Genomic DNA, 26116 nt, shown 5'->3' on the forward strand with positions numbered 1-26116 from the left:
TCAAACGGTTACCACACTTCTCATCAATTTCCTTATCTTTGAAAGCGGAATAAGAGAAGTATGCCTGGTGGAGTTACACATAAAGCTCATCCGATAGAATATTCATAAGGATTTTGCACAAAATATACATGGAAATATTTTAGCACCGAGTTTAGCATGCAATTCATCTTCAATACATTTAAGAGCTATTGTTTTATTATTATTATGCTATCATTAAATATCACTATTACTTAAATGTCATTATTGCTAAAATTGCTGTAAAATTACCGCAATAACCCATGATGAATTCCCCTCTTCTGTTTCCTTTGTTTAAATGGAAAATATATATATAAATCTAGACAGAGAACACTTTAGTGATCCTATTCAGTGGAGTGAGAATTTCCATGGCACTGATTAAAACAAATCCTGAATTGCATGGACTTAAGATAGCAGAGAGGGGCTTCCCTGGTGGCGCAGTGGTTGAGAGTTCGTGACCCGATCCGGGAAGATCCCACATGCTGCGGAGCAGCTGGGCCTGTGAGCCATGGCTGCTGAGCCTGCGCGTCCGGAGCCTGTGCTCCGCAACGGGAGAAGCTGCAACAGTGAGAGGCCCGCGTACCGCAAAGAAGAAAAAAAAGATAGCAGAGAGGCTAAGAGATTTGAAGTTAGACATCCCCAAGTGTGAATTCTACTGTGACCCTCTTCTAGCTCTAGAACCTTGAGGAAGTTTCTTAAACTTTCTGAGCTTTACTACTGGTTTCCTCATCTGTATCTTTTTCAGGACTATTTATCAAGCATCTTCCTGTTCTCTATGCTTGGACGTATCAATGAATAGATTAGACAAGAGCCTTTGCCTGCGTGCTCCTTCTTGCATGCTTTCTCCCTCCTTACACTCTCGTGTGGAAACGGATGTTATAAATAAATTCTATGCTTTGTCACAGGTTGATGGGCACTAAGGGATAAGGAAAAGGATGTGAAGCTCACTGAAGAGGCTTGGGTTGGGAGTGCTGGAGGAGTGTACAGGTAGGTTCTGATTTTAGATAGGATAGTCAGGGTGGATTTTATAAGTTGACATTTGAGCAAAGGCTTGAAGTGAGGGCGTTGTCAGAATGTATGATGGGGAGACCACTCCCTGGGAGCAAGAATAACCAGTCCCAAAACTCTAAGGCAGAAATATGCCGGGCAGCTTGGAGGAATATCAAGGAGGCCACCCTGGCTGACTTAGTCAGTGGGGAGGAAGAGACAGCAGGAGGGCTGGAGGTCGGATATGTGATGGGATGGATTGGGTAAGTCCTGGGAGGCCATCACATGCATTGTGTCTTTTACTCTAAATGTAGGCAGCCAGGGGCAGGATTTTAGCCGAGGTGTGGCATGAACTGTCTCTTGTTTGAAAAGCATAACTCTATCTGTGGTCTTGAGGATGTGGGGAGAGAGTGGAGTCAGGGAGAATCTCGGGAGGCGACGACAGGATCCTCGAGGTCTATGTTGGTGGCCTGCACCAGGCTGCTAGCGGCTGGTAGTTCTCAGAAGTGGCACATTGGGAAGGTTGTGACAGCACTTTGTGGTAGATTGAATGCAAGAATGGAAAGGAAGAGGGGGTCAAGGGTGAATTCGAGATTTAGGGCCTGGGGAACTGGAAAGGTGTGGTTACTGTCACCTAAGATGGAAAAAGTTTGGGGTAGAGCGTGTTTGGTGGATTAAAGACCAGTTTTGGAGGTGTAAGATTTGAGATGTTTTCGTGACGTCCAAGCAGAGATGCTGCGTACACAGTTGGATACACAAGTCTGCAGTTCTGAAGAAAGGTCTAAACTAGAGATACACTTTAATACAATGGAGATATTAAGAATAATGACATGGAAGCGCTATTTTAAAGATAAAATGAAGTCATGCAGTTAGCACTCTGCTTTCTCAAAACATTTAGTAACTGTTAGCTAAAATAATTACCTGAAATGAAAAAATACCTATAGTTTGTTTTGTTGTTTGCAGTAAAAGTGAATAAAATGTCACAATTATTTTAATAGTATTTGTGACAGAGTAGTTTTAGGTAAGACACCATGACTACAAACATTTACAATAAACCTTTCAGTCTCCTACTTTTCACTCTGATAGGGTACTTGGAACCATATTTTGTAAGGTTTAAGTTAGTTGTCATAGGGTACCTCTTTAATTAGAAGTAATTCTGAACTGTCTAGTTCCATGCAGTTTTATATACATATATGTATAATTATTATTTTATGATTTATCAAACTCAGTTGAAAATTTGCATCACTGATATACATTAGAATTTAAGCATTTACCCCGGTATTCAAGGAAAAAAAGGTACTTGTCTTGTCATTTCCATAGGGGTACTTACTTTCACATCTTCCCTTCACTCTGCAATTGAAAACATGGCAGGGGAAATACTATCTTACTGGTCTTTGAGTTCCCCTTAGCTATCTGCAAGTCCTTAAACAGCCTTTGTGGCTTAACCAAAATTCTCTTCCATCTTCATTCCGCTAACAGATATTGGTCTAAGCATGTACTTATACTAAAAAATGCATGACCACGTTGTCTCTACACATCTATAATTTTATGTTAACACTATCATTATGTAAGCTATACTTTCGTTGTAATTATAACAGATTTTATGTCAACACACATCCATTTCTAGTGTTCATCTGGTGTTCAAGGGGAGAGCAGCATGTCGTAAATTTTATCAAAATATAACATCTGAAGAATAGAACAGAGGATAATTGTGTAATTCTGTATTCACTCTAATTAAGTTCAGTGGAGTTGGCATAATAGAATTAAGAAGAAAAACAAAAGACTGAGGTACCATGGCTCCCTCTCCTTAACACACCCTTTCGTATCCGAGAGCAGAGACTCAGCACCTTTCTGTACAGAAATGGAGACAGGAAGAGGCCAGAGGATGAATGACAGGCACGAATGAGGTGGAACTTGGAAGAGCAACATGGAAATGAAATACTTCTTTTGTATTTGGTAGGTGGGGAAAATGTACCAGCGTGTATGCCTACTGGGACCACGTTTTCCAGAACAGTTAAGCCCAGTGTCAACTATGCTGTCCCACCTTCCTCGTAAGTACGAGCATACTGTTACTTGAATCTTTGCTTCCTGTTTCTTGATACCTGGTTGAGAAGATTATCACAGGAACTACATCATGTTAGCAAACACAGTGTTTTGAAATGATTGACACTCACTGAAGAGTGGCAACTCCAAGCTTGCTCTCTCTTGATCTTGGACTGTTGAGGTCTGGAGTGCAGGAGTGGGTTATGGGGAAAGACCATTGGAATTCTTATGTCTTCAGCATAATGGTTATAGCATAATGGTTAGGGGTATAGGTGCTGGTTCAAATCTCTGCTTTCCACTTGCTAACCATATGAGCTTGGGCAATTTACCTGATTACCTGAACCTCAATACTCCTGCCTATAAAATGATGTTAATAATATTTCATCCTCATAGACTTGTTTTCAATGTTAAAATGAAGTCACTTACACCAAGCACTTAATACAATGCCTAGAGCATAGTAAAGTCTATTATTATTACTATTACCACTACTACTACTATTATTATTATTACTATCACGATGCCAGGTGCTATTTTTCCTATGCCTTATTCCATTATCTTCTGCCCTGTCCCCCCATTTCTGTCTTGTTTCTGTACAGGGGTAGGTTTGTCACAGAGCATTTTCTTTCCCTAGTGTCTGACTCTTAGTCATCAAGGTGACTGGTCCACGACCCGGCATTCGTTGCTGCTCGTTGAAGCAACCCATTTTGAGAAGGGGAGCTGGATATTGATGCCAAGTTGGGTGAAGGAGAGAGAATTTTCTCTCTTCTGCACACAGAGAGCTAAGTGAAATATTCAGGCCTCAGAAGGAGAATCAGGCAAAGGGCAACATGCTTAATTTCATACCTTAGTGATTAAGAACAAGTCAGACAGGCTGGATTTGAACTCATTTCCGTCATGTACTGACAACGGGATCTTAGGTGCTTTTGTAACCCCTCTGAGGCTCAGTCAACATCTGAAAGAGACGAATAACATTATCAGGACCTAGCGTATAGCCTCGTTGTAGTAAGTGAGTAAATCCTTTTAAAACGTTCAGCACGTTGTTTGGCATATAAACACGTAATAAAATTTAGCTTCTTTGACTACTACCGCTGCTAATATTAAGTAGCTGAGCAGATCCGAGGCCCATTTTTTTCTTAGATTGCACATAATCATTTGGACAACCAGCTCCCATTGATCAACCGTTGCTTATATATAAACCCCCATGAACCCAAAGGTGCTTTAACTCTCTCCCAGTCAGAGCCTGTTCTGGGGGCAGAAGCAACACCGGCACTACCCCCGTCATCTTTGCCTTTATTGTCACTACACTCGCCTGCCGTACTGAGCACTTTCTGTTTGCCAGGCACCAAATTTAGCCCTGCGTATGCACTATATCATGTAGTTCTCACACTCAGGTGGGAGACATTATCGTCATCCCCAATTTTCAGATAAAGACGCTGAGGTGTTGGAAAGGTAAGAAAGTTGACCCACAGCAAGAGATGGAGCCGGAGTGTTCAAACCCTTCTCTCTGACCTCAAGAACCCTTAAATATTAGCATACTACTACATCCTGGTAAGAAAATCTGCTTCCAGCCACTCTGGTGAGAGTAGAAATGATTCTCAGTCCCCACATTCCTCTATTGCCCATGCCACCCTAGCCTCAGGACTAGAGGGGAAAGGAAGTGATCTCTTCAAAGAGCAGCCAAAGGGAACCTACTCCCTTCTGCCTTTTCGTAATCAACTAACCAATATTTTATTTCCTTCTTAAGAGTCCCCACATGTTGCTTTTGGTACTTAGCTTGGCCTTTTGGAATTCTGACATTCTGTACATGACTCATCCACTGTATTTCATGTTAATTTATTGAGGTCAAGTATAGGGCCTTACTCATCCTGAAGTCCAGTTATCCCGTCACATCTAACTCTGTTCTTTTCTTCTTGTAGGACATCTGCAGGTATTTATTTGAATTTTGTTGAATTGTTCTCATCAATAGTACATTAAAAGTTATACAGAAAGTGCTTTCTTATAAGGAAAACCATCTAAATAGATTTCTAGCTCTTTACTTTTTATAGCACTATTGTAGAATTATAGATCTCCAGGTAATATTTTTTAGATTGAGTTCTTCATATCATCTTATTTTTACATATAATGATAAATCTGAATTTTCTCTATCAAAGCTCCGAGACTTCACTGGCTTGTAACTTAGCTTGTTGATTATGTGTTGTTGACTTTTCCATTTACAATGATATTTGATCCTGGTAAGGATGGGGCTGGGTGGGAAGGTACATCTTAGGGCCATAAATTGGTTTTGCAGAGAACTAACATAAAGATCTAAAGTCTCATCATATTTCTGCAGAACTCATGAATCATTTTATTATAATTCCATTCATTCAGGGAGTATAAAACCATTTTCAAATTGTTATTCCTAATTTGTTCATCTTCTCTTCCTTAGGCTTAGTGAGAAGAGAGCAGGCTGAATGGAAGAAAGTCATTATGACCACTGGGGCCACTAGGGTGGGCATCAGTCCTAGAGTTTTGTTATCATCTCTCCGCTATTAATATTGGCTAATGTCTTGAGTGCTTACTTGGTGCCAGTTACTTAGCCGACCATGGCAAATGGATTGTGTCATTTCATCCCCTGATAGTCGTACAATTAATGTATGTATTATTATGTATCCCATAATGCATACATGGAACAGAGCCTCAGAAGTGGTTATTTGCTCACAAAAATATGGTAGATGTGGAATTTGGACTCAGGTCTGATAGACTCCTAAATCACTCCTAGTGATTTTTACCACTAAATTAAAGTTGTATACCTCTGGAGAGTAGATAGTTTCTAAAATTTCCTCAGCTCTAACGTTTTATAATTAATTTTTTGTCTGATGGCAAGCTTAACAGTTAAGATGGGTAGGAAGGAATGCCAGCCTGTTGAATGGAATTTCCCTGAAATAAGCCTGTTTTATGACACCAGTTCACTCATTCATTCACTCAGCATGGTTTGAATGTTTGCTCTGTGCAAAGGCATTTTAGGCATCACAGTGGAGTGAGCGCCCCTTCCATAGACTCTCCTGCAGCACTCAGAGAAGTGTTGGACTGGTTTGCCTGTTATGGAATGGGGCTTGGTGATAGAAGCCTGGTTTGTCCTCCACTGATAAAACTAAGACATACTCATATGAGTTTATAGGCATCTTGAAGCCGTGGGATAGTAACACACATGAATCTTACCATTTTTGCCTGGGATTAATGATATAAAGGCTTTGGATTTGGGTATGGAAAATGGGTGCAATTATGGGCGTGTTGGTTCTACATATATATGGACATCACGTGTCATCAGCCTGCAGCTACCTGCCATTCCTCACTACTCCTTCTTTTCACAAACCAAACAAGTACCTTCTTATCTGTCCTGTGGATAAGCTCTTGACAGTGGCACTAGGACCTCCCTGAATAAGTACATCATTGGCTAAACCAGTGGTTTCTCAGATATGCTCATTGAACAACCCTTAAGGTGGATTGACATTCCACTGCCTAGAATAGAATATGGTGTTCTTTAGAAATCGGGGGGGGAAAAATAGGCCACCAGATGTACTTTCTTTAATTTAAATTGTTTATATATATATATATATATATATATATATGAACAATTGTTATATATGTGTATGTATACTTGTTCATATATATGAATGATTTAAAATTGAAGAGATATATATATATACACACACATATATATATATGTGTATTTAAATTTTGGCTTGTGTTAGCAAGTAGTAAATTAAATTATTAGCAGATCCATACTGCAGGGAAATAACCAATCAGATTTCATTCAATAGCTTGCTTTTTTGTAGATTTATGGTTGTGATTTTATATCTGCAGGTATGTTTGCTGAAGAAAATATTTCTACCACTTTACACAAAATTACATTCATTTAATACCAATGCGGCATGTCTCAAATGTCTTAATACAGTTTTAATCTTGAATCCCATCAGAAGTATGAAATTAGAAACATACCCCAAAATCATTTGAAGATAAATTACTTTCATTTCCCTTATACTTTTGAGACTTTTGAAAAATAAGTATTTAGTTGTACTTATCTGTTTCTGTCTCTCTAAGGATAGCAAACACTGAAACACAATTCTTTTTAAAAGTCAATATTAAAAATATATTGTCCAAGATGATCAAAACTAAGGAAGTGGCAAAGAAATTCAAAAATTTAAACTTTCAAAGGGTGCTTTTTTTGTGAATGTGTAGTACTTGTTCTTCTGAAGGAATTAATCTTTTTAAAAATTTAATTAACTTATTTTTTATTGAAGTATACTTGGTTTACAGCGTTGTGTTAATTACTGCTGTACAGCAAAGTGACTCTGTTATACATATGTATATACATTCTTTTTCATATTCTTTTCCATTATGGTTTATCACAGGATATTGAATATAGTTCCCTGTGCTATATAGTAGGACCTTGTTGTTTAGCCAATCTATATATACCAGTTTGCATCTGCTAATCCCAAACTCCCAGTTCATCCCTCTCCCACCTGCTTCCCCCTTGACAGCCACCAGTCTATTCTCTATGTCTCTGATTCTGTTTCTGTTTCATAGATAGGTTCATTTGTGTCATATTTTAGATACCACATATAAGTGGTATCATGGTATTTGTCTTTCTCTTTCTGACTTACTTTGCTTAGTATGATAATCTCTAGTTGCATCCATGTTGCTGCTGCAAATGGCATTATTTCATTCTTTTTTTTATGGCTGAGTAGTATTTCATTGTATATATGTACCACATCGTCTTTATCCATTCATATGTTGATGGACATTTAGGTTGTTTCCATGTCTTGGCTATTGTGAATATTGCTGCTGTGAAGATCAGGGTGAATGTGTCTTTTTGAATTATAGTTTGGTCTGGATATATGCCCAGGAGTGGGATTGCTGGATCATATGGTGGGTCTATTTTTAGTTTTCTGAGGAACCTCCATACTGTTTTCCACAGTGGCTGCACCAACTTACATTCCCACCAACAGTGTTGTAGGAGGGTTCCCTTTTCTCCACACCCTCTCCAGCATATGTTATTTGTAGACTTTTTAATGATGGCCATTCTGACTGGTGTGAGGTGGTACCTCATGGTAGTTTTGATTTGCATTTCTTTAATAATTGGCAGTGTTGAGCATCTCTTCATGTGCCTATTGGCCATCTGTATTTCTTCTTTGGAGAAATGTCTCTTTAAGTCTTCTGCCTATTTTTTTGATTGGGTTGTTTGCTTTTATTGTCATCAAGTTGTATGAGCTGTTTGTATATTTTGGAAATTAAGCCCTTGCTGGCCGCATCATTTGCAAATATTTTCTCCCATTCTGTAGGTTGTCTTTTCATTTTGTTTATGGTTTCCTTTGCTGTGCAAAAGCTTGTAAGTTTGATTCGGTCCCCTTTGTTTATTTTCATTTTGATTTCTATTGTCTTGGGAGACTGACCTAAGAAAATATTGGTACGATTTATGTCAGAGAATATTTTGCCTGTGTTCTCTTCTAGAAGTTTTATGGTGTCAGGTCTTATGTTTAAGTCTTTAAGACATTTTGAGTTTATTTTCGTGTATGGTGAAAGGATGTGTTCTAACTTCACTGGTTTATATAAGGCTGTCCAACTTTACCAACAGCACTTGCGGAAGAGACTGTCTCTTTCCCATTATATATTCTTGCCTCCTTTGTCAAAGATTAATTGTCAAAGATTAACTGAGGTGTGTGGGTTTATTTCTGGGCTCTGTATTCTGTTCCATTGATCCATATGTCTGTTTTTGTGCCAATACCACGCTGTTTTGATTACTGTGACTTTGGAGTACTGTCTGAGTCTGGGGTGGCTATGCCTCCAACCTTGTTCTTTTTCTTCAGGATTGCTTTGGCAATTCTGGGTCTTTTATGGTTCTGTATGAATTTTAGGATTATTTGTTGTAATTGTGTGAAAAATGTCATGGGTAATTTGATAGGGATCGCATTAAATCTGTAGATTGCTTTGGGTAGTATGAGCATTTTAACAATATTAATTCCTCCAACCCAAGAACATGAGATGTCTTTCCATTTGTTTGAATCATCTTCACTTTCCTTTATTAATGTCTTACAGTTCTCAGCGTATAAGTCTTTTGCCTTCTTGGTGAGGTTTATTCCTAAGTATTTTATTTTTGGGGTTGTGATTTTAAAAGGCATTGTTTTTTTACATTCCCTTTCCGATATTTCATTGTTGGTATAAAGAAATGCAACCAATTTCTGTATGTTAATCTTGTATTCTGCTACCTTGCTGAATTCGTTTATCAGTTGTAGTAGTTTTCATGTAGAGTCTTTAGGGTTTTCTATATATAGTATCATATCATCTGCATCTAATGACAATTTTACCTCTTCCCGAAGGAATTAATCTTGAAGTTCTACTAAGACTTTTGGGATACCTGTTTTAATGAGCCACTACTTCCTGCCTGAGATTGCACTATGCGCCAGAGATTCTAGAATTAGCATACTAAAACTAATAATGCAAACAACAACAACAGATCTTCACAAACCTTCCTTGCAAGGAAGTAAAGTCCACTGGAAAAACAGACAAGTGAAACACACATTCAAAATGGCAGTGATTCTCAAACATTTATGTGCTGAAAAATCATGACAAGCATGATAACCAGAGCAATTACTAGACCCCTTCTCCAGCTGGTCAGGTGTAAGTCCTGTATCTGTATTTTTGGTGAATGCCTCCAGGAGAGTCTGAGACAGATGTTCTCAGTTGTCGTCAACCTTTAGTGTGCATCAGATTTGCCTGAGAATATTGTTAAAACACAGATTGCAGGGCTCCAGCGCCAGAGTTCTAACCAGTTCCCAGGTGTGGCTGATATTGCTGGCCCAGGGACCACATTTTGAGAACCACCTTTCAAAACTCTGCAGTATGCAGTTGTGTGTGTTGTGAATGCAGTATGCGGTTGTGTGTGTTGTGAATGAGACGGGCCCAGAGAACCAAAGGAGGGCAAAGGGACTGCCCTAAATTAGTCAAAGGTAGCAATAGCAGCTAGAATTGATTGACCCAAGAAAAAATTATAAGAACTTTACCTGCATTTGCTCATTTAATCCTTTCAGTAAGGTACATAGGTGCTACTTAGTGTTCCTCTTTTACAGGGGTGTCCAGAGAAGGTAACTACTTTGCCCACGTCCTAAACTGGTAAGTAACAGATTAAGAATTCAAGTCTAGGAAGTCTGATTCCAGAGCCCACACCTCTACCCTTTCTGCATGTAGAGAGGAGTAAAGGGTTGTCAGTGAAGCCTTCCTGGGGGCCCTGGCCTCTGAGTGTAGATAGAAGGATGAGTGGACATAAAGATCATTATTTGTGTGTGGTGGGGGTCGGGGAGGAAGTATGAGGGCTTCCAGAAGAGCCCGCCCTCCCCATACATCTGCTATAAGCAAGTCTGATGATCAGGAGTCCGGAACATGAGTATGACTATGGGATACTGAGAAGGGTTCTAGAACCCTGAGGTTAGAGTTCTGGATCAGTTAGTAGGTAACAGAAAGTGAATGAGTGATTTACCTTACTTTCCACGGGTAGCAGGAAGTTTGGAGATAGTCCCTCTAGCGTTAGTCCAGCTGCTGAAGGGCATCACCAGGGGACTGGGTTGCTTCGCTCTTCCAGCTTCCACATCTCTAGCACGTCCACATAGCTTCAAAGTGACCCCAGAATCTCCAATAGTGTTCCAACAATTTGGGCAGGAAGAAAGAAAAGGAAAAAAAAAAAAGAAATTAAGTAAGAAAAAAAAGGCAGTGTCTAACTCAGAGAGCAAATTTTTTACCACAGATGGTCAGCAGACTTGCACTTAGATCTCATCAGCTCGGATTTTAAACTGGCCACCTTAGCCTTAAGGATAATGGGGTCTCCTAAACCAGGGCTCTGATAGTAAGGGATAAGGAGAGAGTGGTACTGATTAGCAGTGCCTGCTGTCCCAAACAAATATTATCCCCAAACTATTTTTTTTTATCCTATATTTTACTTTAAAGAATGGAGGGGAAACATTATGTATCTGTAAATAGCCTTTTAGAAAGGGTACAATTATATAGTTATACAACCCCCTGGAGGGCTCCTTTCTTCTAAAATCTCTTTAAAAACTGTTCAAGGTTAAGGACATTTTTATCTTAATTTAGTAACTTGCAGTCGATTATCTTGGAATGACATCCTCTCTCTGCAGATGTTCTGTCAGGCTTTAGAAAATTCTAGAAGTGGACAGAGAAGTGTTATGGTACATGTATTTGCAATATGCACATCTTTGAAATGAAATCCATTTAGGGACCAAAAGGCATTTCACGTCTTTGCTATACATTTTCACATATTTGCCTTTCCAGAATTCCTTTGAGCAAATCTGTTAGATGTAACCCATCCGTTTCTCCCATCTGAATTCTTTATTACTAAACGTTCTTCAGTATGCTCTCACTCCCCTCTGTCAAAGGCGTTTCTCTGGGTCCTCACCCTTCTCATCTCATATGTGAATGCGTATCTTAAACTGAAGCAACAGTCTGCTATGACTTCTCCATAACTTGAAGAACCCGTCTTTGTGGGAAAAAAAGTAGACTTACTAACTTAAAAGGTAAAATGTGCGCAGTGTTTCTGAGAATTAAAAACTAAGATAAAAACATAAGCAATGGAAAAAACTTACAGTGGATCCTTTTCAAAGACTTTATTTTACAGAGAAGGCAACTGAGGTTTAAAGAAAAAATGCGTTAGTTAAACACTAAATAATAAACCTTAAACCTCAGTGGAGCAACACATGGACAGTTCATTTCTCACTCACTCAGGAGTGTAGTATGGACTTTGGTGGTCTGAGGGTCAGTTTTCTGCTCAGTTATTCAGGGACCCACCACCTTCATCAAGTGGCTCTACGTTTGTCCTAAAAAGGAAAGGAGAGAGGAAGCTGCAAGCTACAATTATCAACTCGTTATCCTTCAGACATAAACTCTTCAGGTCACCTCTGGTCACATTCTTTGGGATAGAACCATACCCAGATGCAAGCGGAGATGGAGAATGTTGTTCCTATCTTGGTCCTAGTGATGCCTCTACAGGCTGGAGGAGCTAATTAAAGTGTAGTCAACAGCTCGTTGTTTCTGCCACAATGAGTGATTAGCCTAAGACTGTGGATTAATTATGTGTGCGTGTCACATATACATATAATACACACAAACATATATATGTGTGTGTATATATACATTTTTTAGCATGAGTTGACACAGGGGGCTTCTGCCGTATCAAAAGAGTACAAACTGCCTCTTGTTGCTTTTTCTTAATTGAAGTTGACTACTACTATCTATTTCCCTTCATTTTGCTACCTCCCCCCCACCTTTCAGTATTATATGAAAATTCTGAAAGAAATAATTTCAAAGTTTCCAGTGCTTTTAAAGGTAATAGAATACTCAGACCTTAACAATTTTCCTGTGTGAAACTTTTGCCAGACTAAAATAGTTAACTTATGAAAAGTAAATTTAGATTGATACAAAAGAGAAAATAAGCTGATTTTTTTTTTTTTACACAAATGCCCTGAGCCAGGGTGGAAAATAAATGGAAAACTGGAGGAATTTAGATCCTTTTATTGTAAATTTAAATATTTTTAATTGTAAAAATAATACAGGTTCATTGCAGAAACTCCAAAATTGAAAGGATTTAAAGAAAAAAGGAAAAATAACTCAAAATCCCATTTCTGATAAATCATCTCTGTAACATTTTTGAGGGTATCTTTTGAAACTTTTTTGTGACGGGGTGCATATAAATACAATGCAAGTATAAAATACCTTTAATTATTATATCCAACTACAAAACAGTTCTATAACATTTTTATTTAGTAATATAAGTATGATTACTCATCACCTAATAAAAATCTGCAGCATCATTTTTAATGGTTGAACAGCATTCTATTATTTATTTAACCAGTCCCTACTGTTCAGCATTTAGATTATTCCTGTTTTGCTTTGCTAAACAATGAGACAAGCATCCTTGTTCATATATCTTTGAGCATTTGTTTATTTCCTTAGAATGGACTTCTAGAACTTGAATGGCTGGTTGTCAGTTCTGGTACATACTGACGTATTGTCTTCCAGAAAGGTTACCGTGCTTTTTATTTCTACCAGGAATTTAACATCCAGTGTGGTTTCTTACACACACTCATCAGTACCAGTATTATCAATATCAATACCAGTATTATCACGTTTTTTAAAACTTTGTCATTCTAGTCAGTAAAATATGACACCTGAATTATTTTATTTGTATTTCTTTGATTAATAATAGCAAGGTTGAACATATTTTCCTATCTTAATTGGCTGTTAATACTTTTTAGTTTGTGACTTTATGACATCCATTTTTCATCGATGTATAACAACCTTTTATATATCAATGTGTTTATTTTGTTTGTTGTAAATGCAATTTTTTTCTCTTCATTTATTAATTTTTATTTTGTGTGTGTTGAACTTCTTTAATACTGTCAAGTCTATTCAAAAACCCTTTAATGAACACAACAAATGTGGAAAATCAGTCACTCTCCTGCATTTTGTAATCAATGTATTTCCTTTTGGGCAGTATGGAAATGTAAGTTCTTATTTCATCTTATGGTTGGAAAGAATCTATTCCCTCGGAAAGGGATTATAGTCTCCATGATGCAGTAATGGGAGATTTTATAGGGTAGGCAGGGTCTACAGAAGAAAAAACCCTAAATCACACTCCATTGGTGGTTGCCTTATTTATAAAAATGGCATTTGAGGTTGTGTGACTGCCATCAGGTAAGCAAAATTAATATTTAGCATGAAGTACTCCTATCAGCAAGAACAGCCTAGGATAGGCTAGCGGTAAGAAGTGAGGGGTTATGGGATTGGGGCATAGCCTCTGTTTCCTCCAATGCAGCTGGAACTTTAAACTGTGGGGCTCCTGCTTGATCCAATCAGCCCAGCTAGTATGTGTTGCCAGGTAGGGTGAATAGACTCAGAAGTACAAGAGCTCATCCTTGGTCCCCTCTGGAAATGAGCAGAGAATACTGTGTCAAGCAGAGGTGATCAGTCCATGGTCTGGAGACTTGGATCTCCTCACATAGTCCTAAAAGTCAGGGTGAGACAAAATGCCAATACAAATTATATTGATGACAGTATCAATGAGGTGACATTGAGTCCTTTGACCCAACGTGTGTCTGCAGTGTGCCATCCATTAGTAAATGGGCAAAGCCATTTGACAGATCTATCTGATACAATGAATGAATCTGACACTCATAGTTTGAAAAACTGAAACTGTATCCATTTGTCAAGAACAGTGGCTACTTGTTCTGCTTTATTCCCCCTGGTAGAACTAGGTGACATTGCAGGCAGTAAGACGTTCGGCATTTCACCCTGGAGTAGCCCCAAAACTGAAGAAGCTGTCTTATCAATAGTTAGCTCCTTGTCACCAAGAATATTAAAGTAGATTTGTATGATTAGCAAATTAAAGAGACTGTAGTGCCTACCACTGCTGTATTCACTAAGGCACCCAAGTTATTCTAAAGAAATCCTAATAATACATTAGGACCGTTTTGAATATTTTTATTTGATTAGCCATAATCTTCTAGTTCTAACATCCATCACCATTTTGACCACTGAAACTTGGCCTTCTTTTCTTACAGCCTAGCCCTGTGGTCTTGGGCTAATCACTAACCTGCTTAGAGATACAATTTTCTTCTCTATGAAATAGAAACAATATTATACGCTTTGAAGGGCTGCAGGAAGATGAGCTGTAATGTTTATCAAGTGCCTAGTAAGTAGCCTGGCCCATAATAAATACTTGGCTAATTGTAGATGTTAGTTTCATTTTTAGTTTTATTTCCAAACATTGCTCTTTACTTTTGGAACTGTAAAATTTGTTTTGAGAGTGGAGGACTTGTTGTTTGGATTCCTCCAACACTCTCTGTATATTCTATACTTCTATCCCTACATCGTTTATCTTAATGGAATAAATGATCTTTGGTCTGGTGATTCCAAGGTGATGAGGAGCTAAGCAGATGTTCAGTATACACCTGGAAGTATGGATTTTCATGCCCAGTGCAAATGTGGGAAAGGCATTATTCCCACATTATAAAGGGGGTAAAGACCTCCAACTTGAGGAGACTCTGGGTTGAGAGATGAGAGATTTACAGGTACTGTGTTTATCCTACAGGGTACCACAGGGGCTTTTATGTTCTGTAGCAAGAATTTGCACCTTATACCCTTGTAGTTAGAAGTAAAGCATACCACATAACTAATACCTAGTAAGCATTAGAGTTAGAATAAATACCATTTATTTAACGTTTCCTTTGTGTTAAGCATTTTACAGTTACAACATATGGATGGATACTATATTGTAATGGTTAAGAGTGTAGTTTTTTGAGCTGGATAATCCTGGATTGGAGTCTCATATTTATTACCTCTTTTTTTTTCTGTTTTATTGAGGTATAATTGACAAAATTGTAAGGTAGTCAAAGAGTATATCATGATGATTTGCTATACATATGCGTTGTAAAAGGATCCTTCCCATCACGTTAATTAATACATCTAACAGCTCATGACACCTTTTTGCTTTTTTTCTTTTTTTTGTGAGAACACTTAAGTTCTATTCTCTCCGAAAATGTTAGTTATACAATACTGCAGCTGAAAGTTTGTACCCTTTTACCAGTCTTCCCCTCTTTTCCCCACCCACACCCCAGCCCCTGGCAACCAGTTTTCTACTCTGTTTCTATGAGTGTGGCTTTTTTTCTTTTTAGATTCCATATATAAATGATATCATTCATATTTATCCTGTCTGGCTTATTTCATCAGCATAATGCACTCCTGTTTCATCTATATTGTCACAAATGAAAGGATCTCCTTCATTTTTTTAAGGCTGAATAATATTCCATTACCTCTTAAATGGGTGACTTTTGGTACATTGTTTACACTTTCTAAGCCTCAGGGTTTCTTTTCTTCTGTAAAAAAAAAATATATATATATATACACACACAGGTTATTTTCTGATATGTGGAATGTTTGTTGAATAAACAGATAATTAGTTGAGATCATAAATGTGACACTTAGCACTGTATTAACATTTATTAATACTCTCCCTGTTAATTTCTACAATAAATTGTATAATAAGTAACAATAATAATAGTACTACTAGTAGTTTTAGAAAATGCATAGGATGTGCCAGTCATCATATACTGTACTATCCTCCTTCATGTGCACCACAAGTTACATGTGGATATCATCTTCCACATTGTTTCCTTTAAAGAAAATTGAAGCTCAGCAAGATTGAGTAGCTTGCTCCAGATGTGAACTCAGGTCTGAATCACTCCACATATAGGTTCTTAATGACTCCATGTCTTTAATTCCACACCTGCATTTGTTTGTTGTTGTTGTTTTTAACTTTCCAAGCATCTGATGTGAAATTCCTTTCTCTTTGGGGAATTTTCCACTTTGTGGGTCTTGGTGAGAAACAGAGCCTTCCTCTCGTTATACAAGCTGAACATGTCAGATACACTGTTTACTCACATGCTCAGTCTCCCTTACAGATGGAAAACAGTCGGGCGACCTCGGGTTGGCCAACTGCACCCTTCTCTTGGATTTTGAATTACAAATAAATGATGTAAAGAAGCAAGGCCAGCAGTGCTGGGTCAACCTCCTGTTTCCTGTTCCTGCTTGGTAGCAAGGCCAGCTAGGACTTATAACATCACTTTGGCCTGATCCTATAATTGCAATAGCATAGGCTTGGCTTTCGGTTGTTTAGTCTGCTTCTAGTTACTGAGACCTAACCATAAACTTCCAGAAGTTTCCTTTTCTGCTCAAATTAGCCGTATCTGGTTCCTGATGATTACAAATAAGACCTTTCCTGATATACAATGGTGACCTACTTATCCAGGCAGATGTAACATCGTCCTGGCGGGGACAGAGGGCAGGCAAGTTCCTTGAACAGCTGAACAAGAAGAAAAAGACCTAAGAAGGAAGAATTGAAGCCAGTTCTGCTTGTGTTATAATTCTACCCGCAGCTGCCTCTGTTTCACAGACCACATGCTAAGGACCGTGTCCCTTCCCCTGTAACAGACGAGCAAAGTAGACCCAGGCCTTCCAACCCAGAGACCAGCTGAGCTGTACCGTGGACAATCTAGGATGTGAAAGACTTCACTCAGTGTCTTTGTCACTTGACATATTCTTCCTCTCTTTGGGAAGTAGCTTCTTTGTGTGACAAGAATATGCTAAACCAACACTTAAGTGGACAGAGGTGAAAGATGCCAAAATTAGCTACAGAAAAAAAGGTGTAAAGACTTGTATTTTCTGTTATTTGAAGGTGTTAAGACCCCACATAGAATATGAGTCCTTTAAAGGAAAGTTGTGAATGGCCCAGGGAATGTTGAATTTCCATGTGGCCATATGTTCTTGATCGGTCACGATGATGATGATGGTAGCAGCAGTAGCATTTATCAGTGTTTCCTGGGTGAGAGGCACTTTATCCTAATGACCTTTTATCCCCATGACGACCCTGTGAAGTAGGAAATACTGTTTCAGCATCTTCAGAGTTTTTCTTTCTTTTTTTTTTTTTTAATCAGGAATTTACCCTAGATCACAGTTGGGTGGTAGAACGACCAGAACTGGACACTAGCCTTTCCTGAATTCCCAGAGTGTGATCTTAGCAGTTGTATTGCCTGATGCAGAGCCATGTAAATGTTGCCAAAGCAATGAAACGTGTACCTATTTCTAAGAGATTCTAACTCAGAAGCTCTGGGGTTTAAGTGCAGAGCAGTTGAGTGTGATTGTCTTTACAGACAGTAGATAACTTAAGAGAAGTTGTTTAAAAGTATATTTGCATATTGCACTACACTCTCATGTCTGTGATTGGTTAGCTATTGAGTAACTAACACAAATCCCAATCCCATCTCTAATCTCATTCATCTCTTGTATATTTGACCTAATTGAGGCAGTATTTTTTTTGTTCTTTCCCACAAACACACATCGAACATCCAAAACATGCTTACCATTTGTGAGCATATTCTCTTAGTTATTTAGGAGTTGAGTAAGAGTGAGAGAGAAGGGCTTCCCTGGTGGCGCAGTGGTTGAGTGTTCTGCCTGCCGATGCAGGGGACGCGGGTTCGTGCCCCAGTCCGGGAAGATCCCACATGCCGCGGAGCGGCTGGGCCCGTGAGCCGTGGCCGCTGAGCTTGCGCGTCCGGAGCCTGTGCTCCGCAACGGGAGAGGCCACAACAGTGAGAGGCCCGCGTACCGCAAAAAAAAAAAAGAGTGAGAGAGAAAAAGACACATAAATATGAAATACGGTCATCATTTTTTTAATATCCTTTATGTTGTTAATCCCTCTTAGCATTTACTGCCATTCACTCATTTGTATTATTTGGGGTATAGCAGTTTATTCACACAGCATTTTTACATATGGCTTATCATTTGTATTCTATTTTAATAGCACTAATAATTATAGACTATTGACAAACTCATCAGACCCTACATATTCATTTCAAAATCATGAAAATAAGGTGGAAAATGAGGTGTAAAGTGGAAAATCTATGTGTACGTTTTCATTGGTGGAATGAGGAGCTACCTGAATATCACTCCTTTAGCTTTTCCTTCAAATGGTGCACTTTTTCCTCCATGCATAGGAGTCACTTCCATTAGGTAAACAGTAGTCTTGAGGGCAAACCTCAGAAGTAGAAACAGGAGAACTTTTCAGTTATGGTAAAATCAAACATATTTTTCTTCAGTAGTGAAAAAAAATTCTTCATGAGAAGTTCAACCACCGTGAGTTCCATGGTGAAAAACTTTCCCCTTATAGATGCAACTTCCCCCAGAATTCTGAGAAATGTCGGTAGTAGAGAGGGGTGTTGCATACACCTGTTTCATTTCCCTCTGACTTTTCCTTCTCCTTTCTCTATTGACATTAAAATCTATAGTGAAAGCACATAGTAAGCAGTCTAGGACAAAATCTAGAATTATTCTTATGTGATCAAATGTACTAAAATAACAAAAGCAAATCTTATTTCTAGCTAATAAAATAGCATTCCTTATATGATGTCATATTATGGTAGAAAAGAAATATATGCGTCTATTTTCTTCTATATTAAAACTGCTAAGGAGTGGGGACCCATGAACTAAATCAATTGTTTTGGGTTCAAGTTGTAGTTTTTAGTAGCCATCCTTCTTAGCAAGTTTTCAGAAGCAAATGTACTTCGTTTACTATCACCACTAAATGTGCAATTGTGTAGATTTGTGGAAAAAAGTATTATCAAATACATATACTTTAAAATGATTTGTGTAAATTTATCTATTCATATTATTATTCTCCCCAAGTAAATCAAAATCTATATACTGTGTTTTTCTTCTATAGCTTAAAAGGGGAATGTATGTTGAAACTTATTCAAATATTTATTAGGTGTCTACTAAGTGCCAGGCACTCTACTAGGCAGTAGAGCTGTTGTATTAGAGGTGGAAAATGTCCTTGACCTCCAGAACTGATACTCTTGTAAGAGAAATACTGGGTCAAACTAAGTCAACAGTTTCTTTGCTACAGAGCTTTTTACCAGTCTTGTGAATTATGAGTCTCTGATAAGGAGATGTAGTGGACAACAGATCCCAAATTTATTTGAAATCTTTTCCTTCATGGACTGTCTCATAGGATTTATGATCCACTGAACACACTTGAGACACACTAGTATTCTGCAGTGGTTAGTTAATTGTTTTCTATTAAACAACTATATACTGAATCCATGATATTATTATCTGGATTTTTTGGAGGATACAATGATGTACATGGCCACTGTGATGATAAGGGGGTCCAGTTTAGTTAAGAAGAGAAACAAACCACAGGAGTTATAACTTAACGTAACAAAAAAATACACACACATATACATATATTTATATGTAAATTACTATTTATATAGTATACAATGTCTTCTGAAGAAGATAGAGTTGTTTGTAACTTGGGATCTCACAGGAGGTTTCACAGAGAAGGTAGACCCTGAGCTGGGCAGAATTTCAGTAAGTTAATTTGGTTCTGACCGTACGATAAAATCAGGTATTTGCACTGGTCAATCTGACCTTGATGGAACAGCATTCCATTTGCAGGGAATAGTGTGGTCAAACATGCAGTGGTAGAGATTGCCAGATTGTAATATTCCAGTGCCTGGAAAGTGTTGGAACATCTGCTTTCTCCACGGTCTAGAAAAGTGAATCTCAAGTGAAATGCACGTATAATGGAGGCCAGTGCTCTTTGCTTTGTACACTGCTTTGATTCTACAACATACAACAATGTAGTGATCTGTTTCAGATTGTCATTATTCGAGAGGGTTCTTAGTAACAGGAGTGGAAAAGGAAGACCTCCCTTCCTGTGTTTCTGCCCTATGCTCTTAAGCCAGAAAAGGTACCAACATCACTGACGTGACCTTGTCTCAGGTATCTATCAGGATCTACTAGAATCATTCTAGTGAAAGGTAACTAGACGTCCAAAGGACTTAAAAGATACACTATAACCTCTGTATACTTTATATACCTGGTGAAACAAAAATGTCACCTGAGTGGTCCCCTTCCCTAGAAATACCAGTATGTTTTTCCAGTGCATGGCAGAACTTTGCAGGTAAAACTGGGATAAAGGTGAAGAACAGTCTTAAAATTCTAGTCCTTGAACAGCACCTAACACACAACAGGTTTTCAATAATCTTAGCAACAGTATTCACAAATAATGACCGTCAGCGTAACTGCTCTTTTGTGCCAAAATACGTTACCATATTCCTTTTTTTCCTTCAGCTTTACAACTTGGGTTCTACTATTGTTTCCATTTTACAGATTAGGAAAGTGAGTCTCAGAGATGCTAAGTCACTTGGGCAAGGTCACAGAGCTTGTAGGAGATAAACCTGCACCCTTACTGTTGGATCCTACCAACCAGACCATAATTTAAGTCCTTCAAAATATACCTCAGAACCTTTGAGTAAATTAATGAATAAATCCTCCTAGTCAGACTGACCAGATCATTATATTAGGTTCAGCTATAAGTGGAGGAAAGTCATAATCATAGTTGGACAGTTAATACAGTAATTTACTTGCTTTGAATTTTCTAAATGATGTTTAGCTGGTAGTTTCATGATGATAACCATCGAATAAAAACAGGCATATTTTGGTGTTTGGAATAAGATCTCGTATTGAGTAAAATACGTATTGATTCCTAGACCTATATGATGTGAGTAACAGATGACATTGAGATGTCGTCTAGAAGTACTCCTGTGCAGTTCATCATGTCAACCCAGCTAATAATTTTAGAATGTTCAGAGTGAATAATATATGCAGCCATAAAGCATATTTCTAATCAATGCAAATAATATTTTTCCTATGCTAAACCCAGAGTTAAGTTATAACACGCATCATAAGATTAATGGGCCATGTTTTCTTCATCACTTTGCTAAATTTCTTAGTCTGGAAACCATTCAGAAGGTTGCGAATTGGAGCTGAGCAGTAGTAGTGACACTGTGCCTCTGATGATGAAACTATTTCCACCCCGACCCCTACTGCTCCCTTCTTGGGAAAGAAGGCAACATGTCTCCTAGAAAAAGTCACAGGTTTATAAGCTGGCTTGTATAATACGTTTGGAGGAATAGTGTGTCTTTTAAGCAGAGCCTATCTCGGCATATAAAATAATTTTTACCTACCATTTAATGAAATTAACACTCACTTTGAGGCTCGGTCTTTTGCCATTTGACTCTTGGATCACGTCTATGGATATATTTTTTTCTTGAGACGAAGTGTGAACCCAATATAGTATCCATCATTCAGTCTATCTAGCTGATGTACATCCTCTGAAGCACAAGCTCCCTGAGGCCAGGCACTTTATCTGCTCTATCAGTGTAGCCCTGATGCCTAGTGTCTAGCTTTTGGAGATTCTTAATAAACATTTGTACTGAATAAGGTATGTATATGGTGAGCAAAAGTTGGCTTCCCATTTTACAGTCAAGAGTATCCCACTCTTGTTCTGTGAACACTGGATAGCAGAATCTTACTGTTATTTTTCTGTTCCCTTTGCAAGATTCCTGAAAGGGCATTCCTGTCCTTAGAATGTCCATCTCCTCCCATCTTCCTGGAGAATAACTCTTCTTTCTTAAATACTTAGCCCCATTATTGACTCTTTAAGACTGAATGTATTACCTCCTTACAAACAGGAAAATGCAGTGCTTTTTTTTTTTTTTTCGACAATTTATCACCAGAAAATTATTCTAACACCTGAAATTCTGGACCTAAAATGCCTGGACTAGTGGTTCTCAAAGTCTGGTACCCAGACCAGCACATCAGCTGCACGTAGGAATTTTTAGAAGTGAAAGTCTTGGGTCCTGCTCCAGACCTGCAGACTCGGACACTCTGGGGGTGGGGCCCACTACCTGTTTCAGGAAGCTCTCTGGGTGATGCCGATGCATACTCAAGTGTGAGAGCCACTGCTTAGACCTAGAGCTTAAGGTTTAGGCTTTGGACAGATCTGAGTCCTAAACACTACTGAGACACTGGAGTGGCCATGAGCAAGTTACTTCTGGGAACCTCTTAGCATCTGTGTGCCTTGCTTAGCTAATAGTGATTTTAATTAATTAGAATAATGCACACGGTGTACTCAACAGAGTAACCAAAGCATACGTTATGTTCCATAAATTCTAGCTGTTTACCATTATCATCAATCAGAGCTTACTGACACATCCTGAAGACATTCTTCTAATAAGTGTAATAATGTGGTTTGTAAAATTAACAGCTTAGAAGAGCATATTACGAAGTTCATCAGACAGGGTCTCAGCAGGAAATCAGGGGTACATCAATAGGGATAAATTGAGCCCAATGTAGAGAATCAAGAGATAGTGTAGTGCCCTGGGTTCAGTAAAAGTGTGGCTACTTTATAGGAGATGAAAGAGAAAGGAAGCCTTGCTGGAGAGAGAGTCCTCCCCAAAGATGCTGTGATGCCCCACAGAGAAGCACTATACGTTAGTTGGGGGATGCAGCCAACTCCCAGCAATTTGGCAAGAATTAATACCCTAACTTCACTCCCCTCCTTCACTCCCTACAATCTTCTATTGGTACTCTTCATTGGTGAGCCAAACAGAAGCCAGAGCAAGGACACTTACTAAGATAGGCCATGCAAGCCATCCATATAGAGTTGGGTGGAGAAAGGATGTGGAAGGGCAAATAGGACATATTTCCCGCAGGTGGTGAGCGAGCTGTAAAATCACTCGCCCTTCTAACATCATTGCCATTGCAGGAGCACGGAGGAGCAAGTGGTTAGTTCTGACTTGGCAGATCCAGGAGACTGTAGGACAGAACTGGTATATGAGTTGGGCTTTAAAGGTAGATTTGAATTTTAATGGAGAGTATGGAGTAAGAAATGGTGAAGAACCAAGGGAAAGGGAGATTCATTGCAAATGGAGAAAAGAAAAGTGGCATAAAGACGAGAAAAGTCAAGACTTACGGAAGAGATAGCAAATACTCTGCGTGTGACTGGAGCAGAGAATGGGTAGACAAAGGCTGGAAGTTAAGATGAAGTCATCCTTGAATAACATTAAAGTTTCCTCCTTTAACCTCAATTTCCACCTTCTACTCCCTTCACTAACATTGGAAAATTAAAAGTGAATTTGACTGGGTTGGTGGCAATGGCAGTATGAAGCAAAGAGAGGAGAATAAGAGTAAAAAATTTAGTAGTACCTTGGTGAAGCTGGGTAAATGATGGGTGGTGGTGTCAAGTCAAAGCATGGGCAAGTGATTGTGACAAATATAGGCTTATTTCTTGACTATATGACTTCAGTTAAGGTACTTAAGCCCTCTAGGCTGCAGTCTCCCAACCTGTAAAATGGGGATAAAACCTCGCTTCCTCCAAGGTTTCTGTGAGGATCTAATGAGAAATGGAAGTAAGAGTTGAGTCCAGTAATCAGTTTTTAATACATATAAACTAATGTGAGGATAAGGGTAAGAATACTTGCTATCATTTATTGAATACTTATTATGTGTCCAATATTGTGCTAGTCTATTTACATATCTTTTCTCACTTAGCTTTCTTTTATCTGCCTTTCTATAGGCAAGAGATAACTGATGGCTCAGTTATGAGGAAATGCAGTTGTGAGGAAAATGTCAGAGGGAAAATGTACCAGAAAGTTAATTCCTAATGGATCTGTCAGCCTTAAACAGAGCATGTCTGTGCTAAAATGTATAAAATATCTGTGCTAAAACTACTCAACTGGGCAAGTTTTGATAAAGTATTAACTTAATGAATAGGCATAAACAGCTTGGAGCTTTTTGGAGGGTATGTGGTAATCTTAGTATTGGTGTGATGACTTTTGAAAGTTCTATGGCGTATAGAAGTCAAAAAGAAGACCCGGAAATTGGGAGAGCTCTCTCTGAAAGTTATTGGGGAAGTCTGGCTAGTAAGACTCCAAAAGGGAGAATCAGTAAGAGGCCAGGTTATTCATAGGCCTTCTAAGAATGTGTCCATGAGAAATATTTACAATGATTGGATGCCGGAATAAAGGAGAACACTGGCTCCATAAATGGTAACTTATTTTACACAAACAGGCTAATGATAAAAATAATGAAAATCTGATGGATTTTTAAGAGTTTCATTGACCAAACTGAGACAAAAGTGCATAACAGCTAGATGCTCATAGTTTTAATCAGTTCCCTTTGTAGTCAAGCAAAGATAGCACCTGAAATGGTAAGGGACGTTTATGCAAGGTCACCAAGATTTTTGGTGGTGCATTTGGGATATAAACCCATTTCCATAAGAATTCTTTCAGAAGTCAAATGTTTGCTTGTCAAAAAGAGCATGAACTTACTTCCAGGAAAAGTTCTTAAGAAAAAATAATTTGAGTAATGAAGAACACTGATGTAACAGTTAATTTAATTTAAGAACCCAGAAATAGAGGTAAAGAGTAAAGCAATTATGGGTTAAGAGTCTGCATAAATTCCCCTGGAAGGGGGATATGGTCAGAGATGGCAATTTGAAAACAGTGAGTCACCAAAAGTAAAAGTTTAAATTACAAGCTGTTTTGGGGGTCTTCAAGAGAGGTTTTATAGATAGAACAACAACAGCAGCAAGGATAAGATATAACGCTGTCATGTAGACTGCAGCCTGAAAAGAAAGCATTGCAGAAAAGCCACATCATCCTGAATTTATATTTCCGTGCATTTGAACAGATTGGAGAGCAGTAAAGTTGTTTTAAGAGCGAGTGATTTAAGTCAGCCAGCTTGTGAATAATACGAGATATTTTTGCATTTACATTAACTTATGTCCATAAATAACGAACTTTAACAATGAACAAAATCCATAATCCTGATAATGCTAAGAAAACTGGAAAGATACCTTTACCTTGAAAAGACAGGATAAAGAAGACAGCATAGAAATTTAGGGAGATTGCAGTTTTGGAAAAATCATATTAACATTTATTAGCTGCTACAGCTTTGAAATGTGATGATTTAAAGAAAGAAGTAGACTGTTGATTTCTAAAAGGTAATGTGTTGGCTGAAAGAGAAGAGAATCTTGTTGAGACCTAAAGTGTTCTTTTAAGGATATATTTCAATGTCATTTCAAAAAATAAACGCATTTCCCATAACAAAACAGTGAGGTTAATGGAATCATGCAGGTGAAAGCTTTTTGGCCCGAAGGAGTTCCATCCTTTGGAACAAAGTTTTATTGTTGAACACACCATGACCCAGGCCTGTGAGTGCCAGCACAGTGGCTGTTTTTACAAGATCTGGTACAATATTCACAGTAGTTCTGGCCTTAGCATTAGCCAAGGATCATTCTTTTTGTATCTTCCTGATTGCTTCCTCTACAGAAATGGGATAATCCCTCCTCTTCTAAACTGGAAAGTAGTTTCTTCCCTCAGTAAAACTAGTTTCTTCTCCAGGTTGAACTTTTCCAACTCTTAGAGGTCTAAAATGAATGATAGGAAACATACTATATTTGCATCTATTTTTATTTAAGAGTTATCTAAGGAGATTTATCTAATTAAATAGGAATTTCCTAACAGATGCCAAAATAAACAATCAACAAGTTTTCTTTAAAGATCATATATATTATATAACAAGATCCACCTAAGAGTTAAAATATAAGTAGGTATACAATTCA

The 26116-nt window shown here is 38.2% G+C and overlaps 1 protein-coding gene across 1 annotated transcript in view; it reads left to right on the plus strand.

Annotated features, from left to right (window-relative positions):
- The first annotated feature begins 6749 nt into the window (after nt 1-6749).
- The window catches only part of LOC149744041 (2'-5'-oligoadenylate synthase-like protein 2), a 51228-nt gene continuing 31861 nt past the window's right edge, over nt 6750-26116 (plus strand). Inside the window, exon 1 of the transcript XR_016391582.1 lies at nt 6750-10194. The gene's annotated coding sequence lies outside the window, so the exon portion shown is untranslated. The remainder of the gene's footprint in view (nt 10195-26116) is intronic.

The sequence above is a fragment of the Delphinapterus leucas genome, unplaced genomic scaffold, assembly GCF_059928025.1.
Source record: "Delphinapterus leucas isolate spDelLeu-1000000601 "Yukka" unplaced genomic scaffold, BTC_Dleu_Yukka2 spDelLeu_asBTCV2_sq25, whole genome shotgun sequence".
Classification (NCBI taxonomy): domain Eukaryota; kingdom Metazoa; phylum Chordata; class Mammalia; order Artiodactyla; family Monodontidae; genus Delphinapterus; species Delphinapterus leucas.